Source organism: Heterocephalus glaber, unplaced genomic scaffold, assembly GCF_053883595.1.
Source record: "Heterocephalus glaber isolate CG9 unplaced genomic scaffold, H.glaber_assembly_v1.0 deba00001561, whole genome shotgun sequence".
Classification (NCBI taxonomy): Eukaryota; Metazoa; Chordata; class Mammalia; order Rodentia; family Bathyergidae; genus Heterocephalus; species Heterocephalus glaber.
This window is the reverse complement of record NW_028258349.1, coordinates 13,678,638-13,690,771: the sequence shown is the minus strand read 5'-3', so window position 1 is coordinate 13,690,771 and position 12,134 is coordinate 13,678,638. Positions and strand designations below refer to the sequence as shown.

At 44.4% G+C, this 12,134-nt stretch overlaps 1 protein-coding gene across 15 annotated transcripts in view; it reads right to left on the bottom strand.

Annotated features, from left to right (window-relative positions):
- The window catches only part of Sipa1l3 (signal induced proliferation associated 1 like 3), a 227,914-nt gene that overhangs the window by 124,655 nt on the left and 91,125 nt on the right, over positions 1 to 12,134 (bottom strand). For 13 of the 15 annotated variants that reach the window (XM_004859023.4, XM_004859024.4, XM_004859026.4 and 10 more), the window contains one exon: positions 11,981 to 12,048. The exons of 1 other annotated variant lie outside the window; for it this stretch is intronic. The gene's annotated coding sequence lies outside the window, so the exon portion shown is untranslated. Of the gene's footprint in view, positions 1 to 5,242; positions 5,302 to 11,980; positions 12,049 to 12,134 lie in introns of all 15 variants that reach the window. One more of the 15 variants, XM_087191195.1, reaches the window with a different exon arrangement.

The window sequence follows — 12,134 nt, the reverse complement described above, 5'->3', positions numbered from 1 at the left end:
TATTATTATTATTATTATTATTATATTATTTGAGACAGGGTCTCACTATGTAGTTCAGGCTGGCCTTGAACTCACTATGTAGCCTAGGCTGTAGTCGATCTTGTGGTGATCCTCCTGCCTCAGCCTCCCGAGAGCTGGGATTACAACCATGCACCACCACACCCAACTTAAATAGAACTTTCAAAAAACTTATATTAAAAAGGGGGCCAGGCCTGGATGGAGAGCCCATCAGTTTAAGGGTCTCTAAAAGAGCCTCTCCACACCCTAGCAATTCTGCTAAGAAGCCACAGCAATGAGCTTGTGGGTTTCCCAGAAACACACAACTCCGGTGCCCTGAAGGGAAGGTCCCCTCCCTGCAGGGCTAGCATCTACCTTGCTGAGAGTGGCCCGCCATGAGTATGGTAGAAGAAAGCAAGACCCTCCTGGCTGCCCTCCTCTCTCCAGGGCCTGACCCACTGAGGGAAATGAGAGACACATACTGGTTGGCATCTTATGAAAGAAACTGGGCAACTGGAGGCGCGCGGGAGCAGGCGGGGGGGCGGGTTGGCAGTTCTGAGTCTGGGAGGAAATAAGACCATCTTTGTGGGGAGCAGGCTGGGGTCCCTTCTGGGAGGAAGGGATCCTGGGTCGATGGACCCTGGAGTCTTTCTGAAGAGAGGCAAGGCTGTCCTGACCTGCTTTGCAGGCCTCTGGGCAGCATGGGGTGGGTCAGCAAGCTGTTCCTTTCCTGGGGACTGATGAGTATAGAACCAGGACACCTTCTTTACAGAAAGCTCCTTTCAACCCTGAAGAGTGGCCAGATGACAGCACAAAGCTTCCAGGTGCCACTTGGGGGGTGGGGGACAGGGAGGTGGTGAGTCTCTGACCCTGACTCTAGCTTGGAACAATCAGTACAAAATGTCCTGGAGGAGGAAGGGAGCTAGGACATCAGGCCTTGAAAATGCACAAAGGAAAAAAAAGAAAATGCACAAAGGAGTCTGAAATGAAACTGTATGTATTTTCTCCTTAACAGCCTTCCATGGTTCCTATGGGCTGTGGAAAGAAAAGTCCAAATCTTATCATGGCTCACCAGGCCCAGCGTGGCCAATCCCACTGCTCTTTCCCTTTCCTCACTCTGCTGGAATAACACTGGCAGCTCTGTTCCTCTAACATGCGCAGCACCTTCCTACCTCAGGGCCTTTGGACAGGCTACTCTTGTTGCCAGAAACACCTTGACCTCCAGCCCACCCGTGTGAGTTCCTATTCACCCTTTAAGTCTAGGCTCAAGGGTCACTTCTTCACAAAAGCTTCCTTAAACCTTTTGCCCCACCCCACTTTGAAAGAGCCCTACCCCTTGCTGTCTCTCAAGGCACTCTGCACTTTATGGTTTAATTACCCAGGTGAATTATGTGGTTATTTGAGTGATTATTAGGTATATAGCTCCCCACCCAGATGATGAGGGCCATGAAGTCAGAATAATGGTAATTCCAGTATTATGTTCATATTTATTAAACACCCAAGTGCTCTACAGCACTGTCGGGTTGGCACCTTAATAACAGCTCCAGGTCAGCACAGTCAGCACCCTCTTCTGCACATGGGGACGTCCTGTCAATCCAGTCCACAGTGCCAGGCGCTCAGTAAATGGCCTCACATGGCCCTCTGACCTCACTGCCTCCCATTGTCTTTTTATTGTAGCCACTGAGATGGGTGCATAACGGTACCTCATGGCATTCTACATTTTATAATGATGACTACGGATGGTGAGGTATGCACTCTGAATAACAATAATAGTAAGAATAACATAAATTGTTAACATTGACACAGCATTTACTACGTGCTAGGCACTGTGCTAAGTGTTTTACATGTATAGCTACTTGGTCCCTTTCCAAGCTTCTTGGGCCAGATGTGTCTTGGAGTTCTGAATAATTTGGATTTTATAAAGGCAATCCAGTGGGGCCAAGGGAGCACTGGCAGTCCACCCCGTTCACATTTGTACAGTGACAAAAGTATGTCAGCTTGGTCACAGTCCACTTGAGACCGTGACTCTGAATTAAGTCCCTGGGTGCCTACAACTACTTTAGGGAGCATTATCTCTTCTATTTTACAGATGGAGAAAGTGAGGCACAGAAAGGTTAAGTGCTTTGGTCATTGCCACACAAGTGGAGGGCTGGGACAATCTTCACAACTGTCTACACTGGGTCTCTGGGTAGCGGGTGAGAAATACAGCAGTTCCTCATCTGCAGGGCATGCCCTTCCAAGATGCCAGTGGATGCCTGCAAGCAGTTAGCACGGAACGCAGTACAGACTCCATCTTCTTCTTATTGTACATACTTGTAATAAAAAATTTAATTTACAAATAAGCACAGGGAGATTAAAAACAATGATCATAAAACAGAACAAACGTTAACAATATACTGAAATAAAATTTATTTAAAACACAGTTTATCCTAGAATATTTCACTTAACATTTTCAGACTGGAGTTGACCATAGGTACTAACTGAAACCTCCGTTTGCTGAGAAGTGGGTGGAGGTATTTCAGGGGTAGAACACTTGCCTAGCACATTCGAGGCCCTGGGTTTGATCTCCAGCACTACAATAAACAAAAACAATTGAGGGTAAGGGGAACTACTATAAATCAATATTAAATGAATTACAGAATGGGATTATGCTGGGGAAGTAGAGAATTTAAGTTCACCAATGAGTTATAGCTAATAGCAGGAAGGCCAAACACCACTAAGCTAGCTATTTATGTGTGGGTATCCTAATATAATTTGGATACAAGATCTACACAAATATAAAGCAAGATTCCCTCCCTCCCCCCAAATTATCCTCAGGAATAATAGCTGTTTTGCAGAGCCTTCCCTATTGTTTTTAAAGTGCTCTTTGGGAAAAACATATTAGATTCTAAGAACTTAAGTGATGATAGTTTTGCAATAAAATAAAAGGAAGAATGTATTATAATAGAATACAGTACTAATTATGCCCAAGGGCTTAAATCCATCATTCCAAGTGTGCTAAGTCCTCAGAAACAGCCCCTATAAGCATTCCTTTAGCTGGCCATGGTGGTGCATAACTGTAATCCCAGCACTTGGGAGGCTGAGGCAGGAGGACGACTGAGAGTTCAAGGTCAGCCTGAAATACGTAATGAGACCTTGTCTCAAAAAGGTCACTAAAAAAAAAAAAATTCCTTTAAACTGGGTGTGGAGAAACAAACCTGTAACTCCAACACTCTGGAAGGCTGATGTAAGAGGATGGCAAATTCAAGCCCAGCCTGAGCAATTTAGCAACGCAGCAAGAGCCTGTCTCAAAAGCAAATATAAAAAAGGGATGGGGCTGTAGCTCAGTGTGAAGGCCCTGGATTCAATCCCCAAGCACACCCCTTCCTCACCACCACTATACCCAAAAGATTCTTTTAAAAAGCACAACAGGGATAAGTAATAAGGAATGTTCAATCAATTTAAACAAAATATTTGAGGTAAAAGCCTTCCTGCAGACAGGTGGGCATTTAAACTAGAATTTTATAAAAGGGAGCTGGACATAAAAGGAAGATGCTAACAAATTGCCACTGCATGGGATGAACAACTTATTATGTGGAGAAATTTACTTTTCCTAAGTCACCTTTCATACTGAAATAATTAGTCTGACTGATTTAAAATTAGTGCTCACGTAACTTTTTTTTTTGGTACTGGCGATCGAACTAGGGACCTTCAGCTTACAAGGCAGGCACCGGAACCACTGAGCTAAATCCCTGGCCCTTATGCAATTATTTTTATGTGTTGACATTTATTTAGCCATTAATCCATTTTCAGGAATTGTTCTTAAAAAAAAATCAAAGTTTTATTTTTTTAAATGTAAGTTAATAGGTATTCTTAGAGACAATAAGTATACAACTAAAGAGAATTTTTAAAAACTCTACATATGTATGTGTTGGCTCTTCAGGGCTGGGACACAGTTTCCAGGGACAACATAATACACAAATTCAGCGAGTGCCACGCCATGAACGCTCCAGATGGACATGGAAACAATGCATCCCGGAAATAAGTGTAGGTGAGTCGAAGAGTGACTCTAGTGTGAAGTGTGAGTAAAATACTGTTTTATGGTGTGAGAGAATAGAAAATAAGTGACATTTTGAATTTAACATTTTAATTTCAGGATTCTTTTTTTTTCTTCCCCTGTATTGAAAATGAACCCAGGGCTTTTGTGCTGAACTATAACCCTACCCCTTTTGTATTTTTTATTTTAAGGCAATCTTGCTAAGTTCCCCAGGTGGGGCATAAACTTGTGATCCCCTTGCCTCGGCCTCCCTAGTAGCTGAATTACAGGTGCGACCACCATGCCCAGCTTGATTCCAGGATGCCTCACAAAATTAATAAATTAAAAAATATAAATAGGCAATTATGTCACCTATGTCCCATATTTCAAGAGGGCCCTAAGACTTCATAAAAACCTTCTTTTTGGAAAGATGAGGAATCACCTTGTTTTGGAATACAACAGCATTCTTTGTTTTTTTTTTTTTTTTGGTACCGGGAATTGAACTCAGGACCTTGTGCTTGGGAGGCAACTGGCGGAAACTACTGAGCTAAATCCCCGGCCCTACAATAGTGTTCTTTATGAACAAGTAATAAAAACAAATCTGGAAGACACATACCAGCTTCCAAAAGTGGTTAGTTTGGGGTATTCTGGGTCCTCTGATTTCTGTTTGTAAACAACAAGCAAGTATTACGCTTTGAAAATCAGAAATGCATAAAGACAACCCAGCTTTCTAGTGTGAAGTTCACCTGAGGACATGATAAAGTAGCAGTTTTCACCCTCGATACTGGAATCGTCTGGGGAGCTTTGAAACAAAAACCAAACAAAAAAGTCCCCAGCCTGGTCCTACCCTTAGTAATCTATCTGAATCTGTCTGGGGTGGGACCCAGGGCTTGGGATTTTTTTAAAGTCTTCAAAGAGCAGAAACTTAACATTTGTTGAAAGAATGATTAAGCTCTTTTAATTCATGATTCTAATGTGTAATAAGAATAAGAATTATTATTAAAGCAGAATTTTCCAAATTATACTGCTGAACATGTTTCTATGCATTTTCAAAAAGGAAAGGGTTCTGGGATAGGGTATTTAGCTCAGTGGCACTGCGCCTGCGTCCCAAGCGGAAGGTCCTGAGTTTGATCCCTGGTATGGGGGAGTGGGGCAGAGAAAGGGCTCCATAATCGAGAGGCAAGTTTCTTTCCTGTAGGATTTCTCAGAGCCTAAAAGAAATTATTTTACCTGGTGAAAAAAACTGTTGACTGGGCCGGCGATTTAGCTCAGTGGTTCCACCACCTGCTCTGCAAGCGCAAGGACCCGAGTTCGATCCCCGGCACCAAAAAAAGAAAAAACAAAAAAACAACTGTTGACCAATAAATAGGACCATGGAACTCCTCTGTGACTTTTTAAAGAGGAAGACAGACAAGATGGACATGTGTGCATGCAGATGCATGTGCTCAACATTCCTTCCTTCGAGCAGCCATGCCATCAGCAAGCTCTGTCCACTCCACCTTCAAGCTGTATCCATCTCCCTGCTGTTATCTTGCCCACTGGCCTCCCCCTCTGCTGCCTGAACCACGGTGGGAGCCTCCTTCGTGCTCTCACACTGGCTCCTGGAACTCTCTGGTCCAGGGCAGGCTAGCAGGACATACTAAAAGTACACAGGGAGATCCAAAGAACCCTTGGCCTTGGAACTGAGGAGCCCATACCTTTCCTGTACCTGGTGTGAGTGGGGATCTCTGTTACCCATAGCCAGATGCATCCCAATTACACATGTTCTTTTTACATTATCCTCCTTACTGGTCAGCAGTTGTTTTTACCAGGTAAAATAATTTGTTTTTTTGTTTATTGTCTGTCTTCTTCTTGTAAAATGACAGCCCCAAGATAATAGGGGCATCTGTAGGCTTCGTTCACTGTTGTGTTCATGGTGCCTGAAATACTACCTGCCAAAGAGCACAACTCAGCATTTGTTGAAAGAATGATTGAAGCCAGGTGTGGTGGCACATGCCTGTAATCCCAACACTCTGGGAGGCTGAGGCAGGAGGATCACAAATTTGAGTCTAGCCTGGGCAACTTAGTGAGTTAGTGAGCCTCTGTTCAGCATAAAAAACTTTTAAAAGGGCTGGGAATATAGCTCAGTGCAAAGGCTCTGGGTTCAATCCTCAATATCTGGGGAGAGAGTAGGGAAGAGAAAAAGCTACTGAGAGATTGAGATTTCCTTCTGTCAATAGCTCCAAAAGGTAGTGGCACAAATACTAAACTCTTCCTCACAGCCACACAGACCCTGCAGAGCCAGCCCTCACCTGCTCTCCCTGAATCATAACCTTCTTCTATCCCTTCGAGAGTCAAGCTCCTTCCCACCTTTAGAAATTCACCACTGCTGTTCCTTCAATGCTGCTGGTTCCCTCTGTCAGGAACCTTCTCTCCTACGGCTCACCCTCCACTCAGTTAGGGTCTGTTCACTCCTTGGGCCACCTCCCAAATGTTAGACCTATGGCAGACATCACCTCACCTCTCCGAACAAGTCAAGCCCCCCAACACAGACATAAATACTAGGTGGTGCTGTAATTACTTAATTAGATTGTTTCCTCCACTGAACTAGGAACCCTGGGAAGGCGGAGGACTCCATTATAATTCGACCCCTCAGAAGACCTGGTATTGGGCAGGTGCTGAATAAATACCACACCTGTCCATTGTGGCCACAATATTTTCTGCTCACTGAATACCTAGGTGACAACACCTCACCCCAATCTTTCTACTTAGGCAGGGTTATGCGGCCAGTTCTGGGTCTGAGCAGATTGCAGGGTTAATTTGTACTGCAGCAGAATTTCACCCTTCCCTGGCATTATCATGAATGAATGAAAGCAGCTAAGGCCAGAGAGACCCTGTGATCAGATAGATAGTCAGAAAAGAGGCAATGGCTTCCAGCTGCCAGGACTGAATCTCAGTGAAAGGACCGGGGAGGGGGGAGAGAAGAGCTACTCCCCGGGAATTGCCACTTTCACTTCCTGATGGGACAGATGAAAGGACTCGGAGCCTCATGCCTCTAGACAGGGCATGCTTCTGCCACAGCTTACATCAAACACAACTCTTCAGGATCACAGCCAAGTCCCAGTCCCAAGGGACGGGAGAGGAGGCTGCTCAGAAGCTAGTGACACCCTGGAAACCCTATTAGCTGGAGGATGCTGAAACAGCAAGGCTACATGAAGGGCCTGGGCTAATTCAGGCTGACAACCTTCCTGCGGAATCACCCACTGGGGCTCTGCCCTCCTGGTTCCATCCCAGAGAATAAATCACACTGTCAGGTCTAATTTGGGCCTTAGCTGAGGGGCTGAGCAGACCATCCATGCGTTCTGGCCACAGAGGTCAAGGGCAGCCCATGCTCTCAAGGTTAGTGCTGAAAGGCTCAGGGACTACATGAGAAAGGGGATGCGGAGGCCAACGGCTGTGGGTTTCTGATGCACCACAGAGACTCCTGTCTCCTATAAAATTCCTGGCCTGGGCCTGTGAAAAAAGTCCTATTCCCAGAACACAGTCCTGCTATGTCCAAGCACTATGTCACCTACTGAGGGCTGGACACAGGGTAAACACTTTCAGGTTTAACCACAAAAGCAGCAGCTAATGCTTATTACTAAGCTCTGACATACAGCTAGGGCTAATGAATGTGAGCTGCCATCACCACCACCATCCCTATCATCACCATAATTATCTAGTAAGTGACTAGTAAGTGACTTACTTTGTGCCACACACTAAGGGACTTGAAATTCATAAACATTTTTTGGGGGGAGTACTAGGGACTGAACCCAGGGCTTTCATACATCCCCAGTCTTTTTAACATTTTTTGAGACAGGGCCTTGCTAAGTTGGCCAGGCTGTGCTTGAACTTTCGATCCTCCTGGCTCAGCCTCTGACAGTGCTGGGATTACAGGTGTGCACTACTGTATCTGCCCGGCTCATAGACACATTTTAATCCTTAAGACAACTTTTGGAGAAAACGGAGCCTCCCAGGCTTAAGCTGCCTACTTAGAACTTGTCAGTGGCTCGGGTAAGGCCTAGAACCTAGGGTGGCAGGACTCTGGAGCTCATGTTCTTGACCACTATGTGGACCTATTTTTGATTTCATCTCCTTTGATAGCTTGCCATGAAACCCCAAATCAAGTCTGGATGTCTGCTCTGGGTGCCCAAGCCCCATGGCTTCCCTGATAGGACTCTCATCACTCTGGTTGTTTACCCGGAGAGCTCTACCAACACACTGTACATCCAGGGAGGCCAATGCCCCAGCACAGGATCAGGAGCATGGGGCATGCCCAGTCACTGCTTGATGGACAGATGGATGGAAACTCAAGTCTAAGAGTTTAGACTTAAGTCTAAGAGTTTCAGGATGGGAACACACATTCAGAAAGGCACGCTATAATGAAAGAGTTTCACTGAAGAAAGAGGAGGTAGAGAAGAAGGGAGAAAGGAATTCTCCTTGATGAATTCCTATTCCTCCTCCAAGGAGATCTCTATTCCTCTATGCCTCCTCTATTGCTCCTCCCAGGTCCAAAAGCTGCTTGCAGGGAGCCCTGCCTAACCTCCAGTCTCCTGGGATGTCCCCTCACAGCCCTGCCCACTCTGGGCTATCACTGACTGAGGGCCTGCCTCCCCATAAGTGCAGGGGCCATCTAGCCATGAGACAATCTCAGGCACCACTGTGAACCCACTGCACTACAAGGACAAGCACAGAGGAGGTGCACATTAAATGTGTGTTGAACCGATAAGCAGAACACCAGAGAAATGAACCAGAGTAGGATACCTCATTCTGGGGAGAATAATTAAAAATACAGGTAGTTTGTTTGCATAACGGGAGCTGTTTCCTTGGCCATCTGTGAGGCTCTGAGTGGCTGCCAGGAAGGTATGTGGTTGGTGGCACTCATCAGGACTGGAGGAGGACCAGTGGGAGGGAGTGATACACATGTAGAAGTGATGCACAAGGAAGCATTTCACCAAAACAAGATTCACTGCCTTATTCTCTCTTGCTGAAAGAATCTAAACTGATGCCAGACAGAGAACAGTTTGGAACCCATTGGAACTCTTATGAGGCAACACAGTGTATTAGCTAAAAGCAGGGTCTGCAAGGTTCCCACCCCAGGTTCTCTGCCAAGTAAGGAACTTTGCCGCTCTGTGCCTGTTTTCTCTTTATTACAATAAGGGTATCACAGCAGTGACATTAGAAGGTGGCTGTAAGTACCAAGTGAGATCATGTATGTAAAATGCCTACAGCAGGGCTTGGCACAAAGTCAGCACCCATTAATGCCAATTACTATTGCTTTTCTTCCCTATGGAGCCAGATGTTGCTGGCTGGGCTAACCCATCCGACATTCTCAATTTCCTTCTTCTCTATCTTACTTTTCAGGAAAGACTGAAAAGGTAAATGGAATTCCCATCTTCCTTGGAGAAAGAGAGGCTATGTGACACATTTCTGGCCAGTAAGATAGAAGTGGAATCCTTTGAGGGATTCTGGGAGTGCTGAAGCAGTCCAGAACTGAAATGCATCCTCTCTGTCTTTCCTGGAGCTGCAGCAGCAAGCTTGTGACCATGAAGTAAAAGGCCAAGAGAATCAACAAGGCTCCAAGCCCAACACTACTCAGCTACCAAACTAATGTTGGTGACCAAGTACTCTAGGTTTGGTTATGGGAGAGAAATCAATCCTCATTCATTTAAGCTGTTGGGAGTGGGGTTTTCTGTTCTGATGCTGAAAGCATTGCTGGGTGACGCATTCACCATGACAGAGGGCTCACAGGCGCACACCCCAGTCATCACTTGCCAATCTCAGTTCAGGCCCACAGTCGGGAACCCGGGGTCTACGGGAAAGGCTGGGCCAACATGATGTTTTCTAAACCTCCATCATTATGCTCTGCCTTCCTTTTCAGCTGCTTCTACATCCTATCTGTATAACCGCTTACTAAATGCTTTAAGTCAATTTACTTTTAAACTTAAACATGTAAATTTTTTCTTTTTTTTTTTTTCGGTACCGGGGATTGAACTTGGGTCCTTGCGCCTGCATAGCAGGCGACAAAACCACTGAGCTAAATACCCAGCCCAAACATGTAAATTTTTAAAAAGTAATCTCCATCACCATTAAGAATGAAAAATTGCTATCTTTTGCTATAAAGAAAAAGTAAGTTAAAAATAAACAGAGGGTGGGCTGGGGGTTTAGCTCAGTGGCACTGCACCTGCCCGGCAAATGCATGGTTCTGAGTTCGAACCCCAGTACCAAAAAATTAAAAATAGGGGCTGGGGATTTAGCTCAGTGGTTCTGGCGATTGCCTTGCAAGCGCAAGGTCCCGAGTTTGATCCCCGGTACCAAAATAAATAAATAAATAAATAAATAATAATAAAAAATAAACACAGGGAAAACAAGCAGAATATAGTCAATCATGCACCACTGAAAATTTGGGTTCAATGGACTAGCAAAAATTTCTCATTTTTCTTTTCTATTGGGGGAAACAATATGCTAAGATCTGGCTATACCTGGCATTGTCACAGGGTAACAATGTGCTACAGCTGAGCCAGGGCTGCCCCTCGGCGAAGGAACATAATTCCTATTTAGTATGATTCCCAAGACCCTGTTCAGAAGTGAGGTGATTTCCTGAGACCTCTAAGCTGGTTGGTGCAAGAATTAGGCCAGGCGCTGCCTTATTCCCTCCTCTGTGCATGGCCCTCCCTTGTCTAAAATTCCCATTGGTGGCTCCTACTCCTCTTCCCGGCTTTCTTCTTTCATATATATCTGCAGTGCTCATCCTCATCAGACTTATTCTACATCCATTTCTTATCTCTTGGTTGTTTCACCTAGCTCACTTGGGAAAAGGGTTTTTTCTGTTTTGTTCATACCTGAACAGTACCTGGATCCTAAGAGCTGATTAAACGGATATTATTTGAGTGAAAGAAGGGAAATAATTGACCAAATGAAACTCCATCTCTTTTTTCTCAGTTCCCTGAGACCCTGGCTACCATGCAGGAAAATCGGCAGTCCTCCTGTAGTTTGAGAGGCAATACTAGGAATACTAGGGACCTTTTACCACATTAAAAAGGAATATGCTCAATTAAAGCCTATCTATGAGTCCATACAATCTAAATTAATAACTGAATAAAGAAATAAATGAAGGTAAAAGGACATATCTTCCTTACAGAAGAATTCCAGTTAATACACACAGAAGGAAAAGAGATAAACGAAAACCACCATTTGAGAGACATATCCATAATAAATGTTGTAAGCAAGTTCCATTCACCAATAGATGCTAAAATTAGTAAGTGGAAGTGTCAGGAGAAGCAGGAAATGAGTACAGTCTCAAAGTACTGTATCTCCCTCAAGATATTTATTAGTCACACAGAGAAAACAGTGACTTAACCAGTGGAGACACCTGGCAGACACCACCTTAACAAAGAGATCCAGGTGACCATCACCAGTAACAACAGGCACAGAAAATACTGATAAATGCTTATGAACAAGGATCTCCATGACACACTACAGCAAGGACAGGGAAACATGATCTAGAAGCATCCACATACACTGTTCCTTTTTTTTAATGCAGCAAACTAAAATAAAAAGTGTGTTAGCCACATAAGTAGAAATATTCTTGTATAGTAACTATCTCTGAGGAAAGATGTTAGGCTTTGGGGATAGGAAGGACAGTGAAGGACATTTCCATTTTTCTTTTTTTTGGTACCAGGGATTAAACTCAGGACCTTGCGCTTGTGAGGCAGGCACAACACCACGAGCTAAATCCCTGGCCCTTCCATTTTTCTTTTGACATTTTTTTGTGTGTATATATTTTAAAAATAATAAAGACATTTATGTGTAGTAGTTGTAAAATTTTTTTTTTTGGTACTGGGGATCAAACTCAGGTCCTTGCGCTTGTGGGGCAGGTGGTGGAACCACTGAGCTAAATCCCCAGCCCTCTAGTTGTAAAATTTAAGCAAACAGCCACACTGTACTCACCCTCAGTGTGTTCCAAACACTAGTGCGCTTTGAGATTCCCAGGACAGCCAATGTCAAAGACTGTGCATCTATACGGAAAGGAAAAAAAAAAAAAAAAAAAAAAAGAGAAGTCATTTCCTTGGCCAACTCAAGCTTTCCTGCTGTCATATCCATC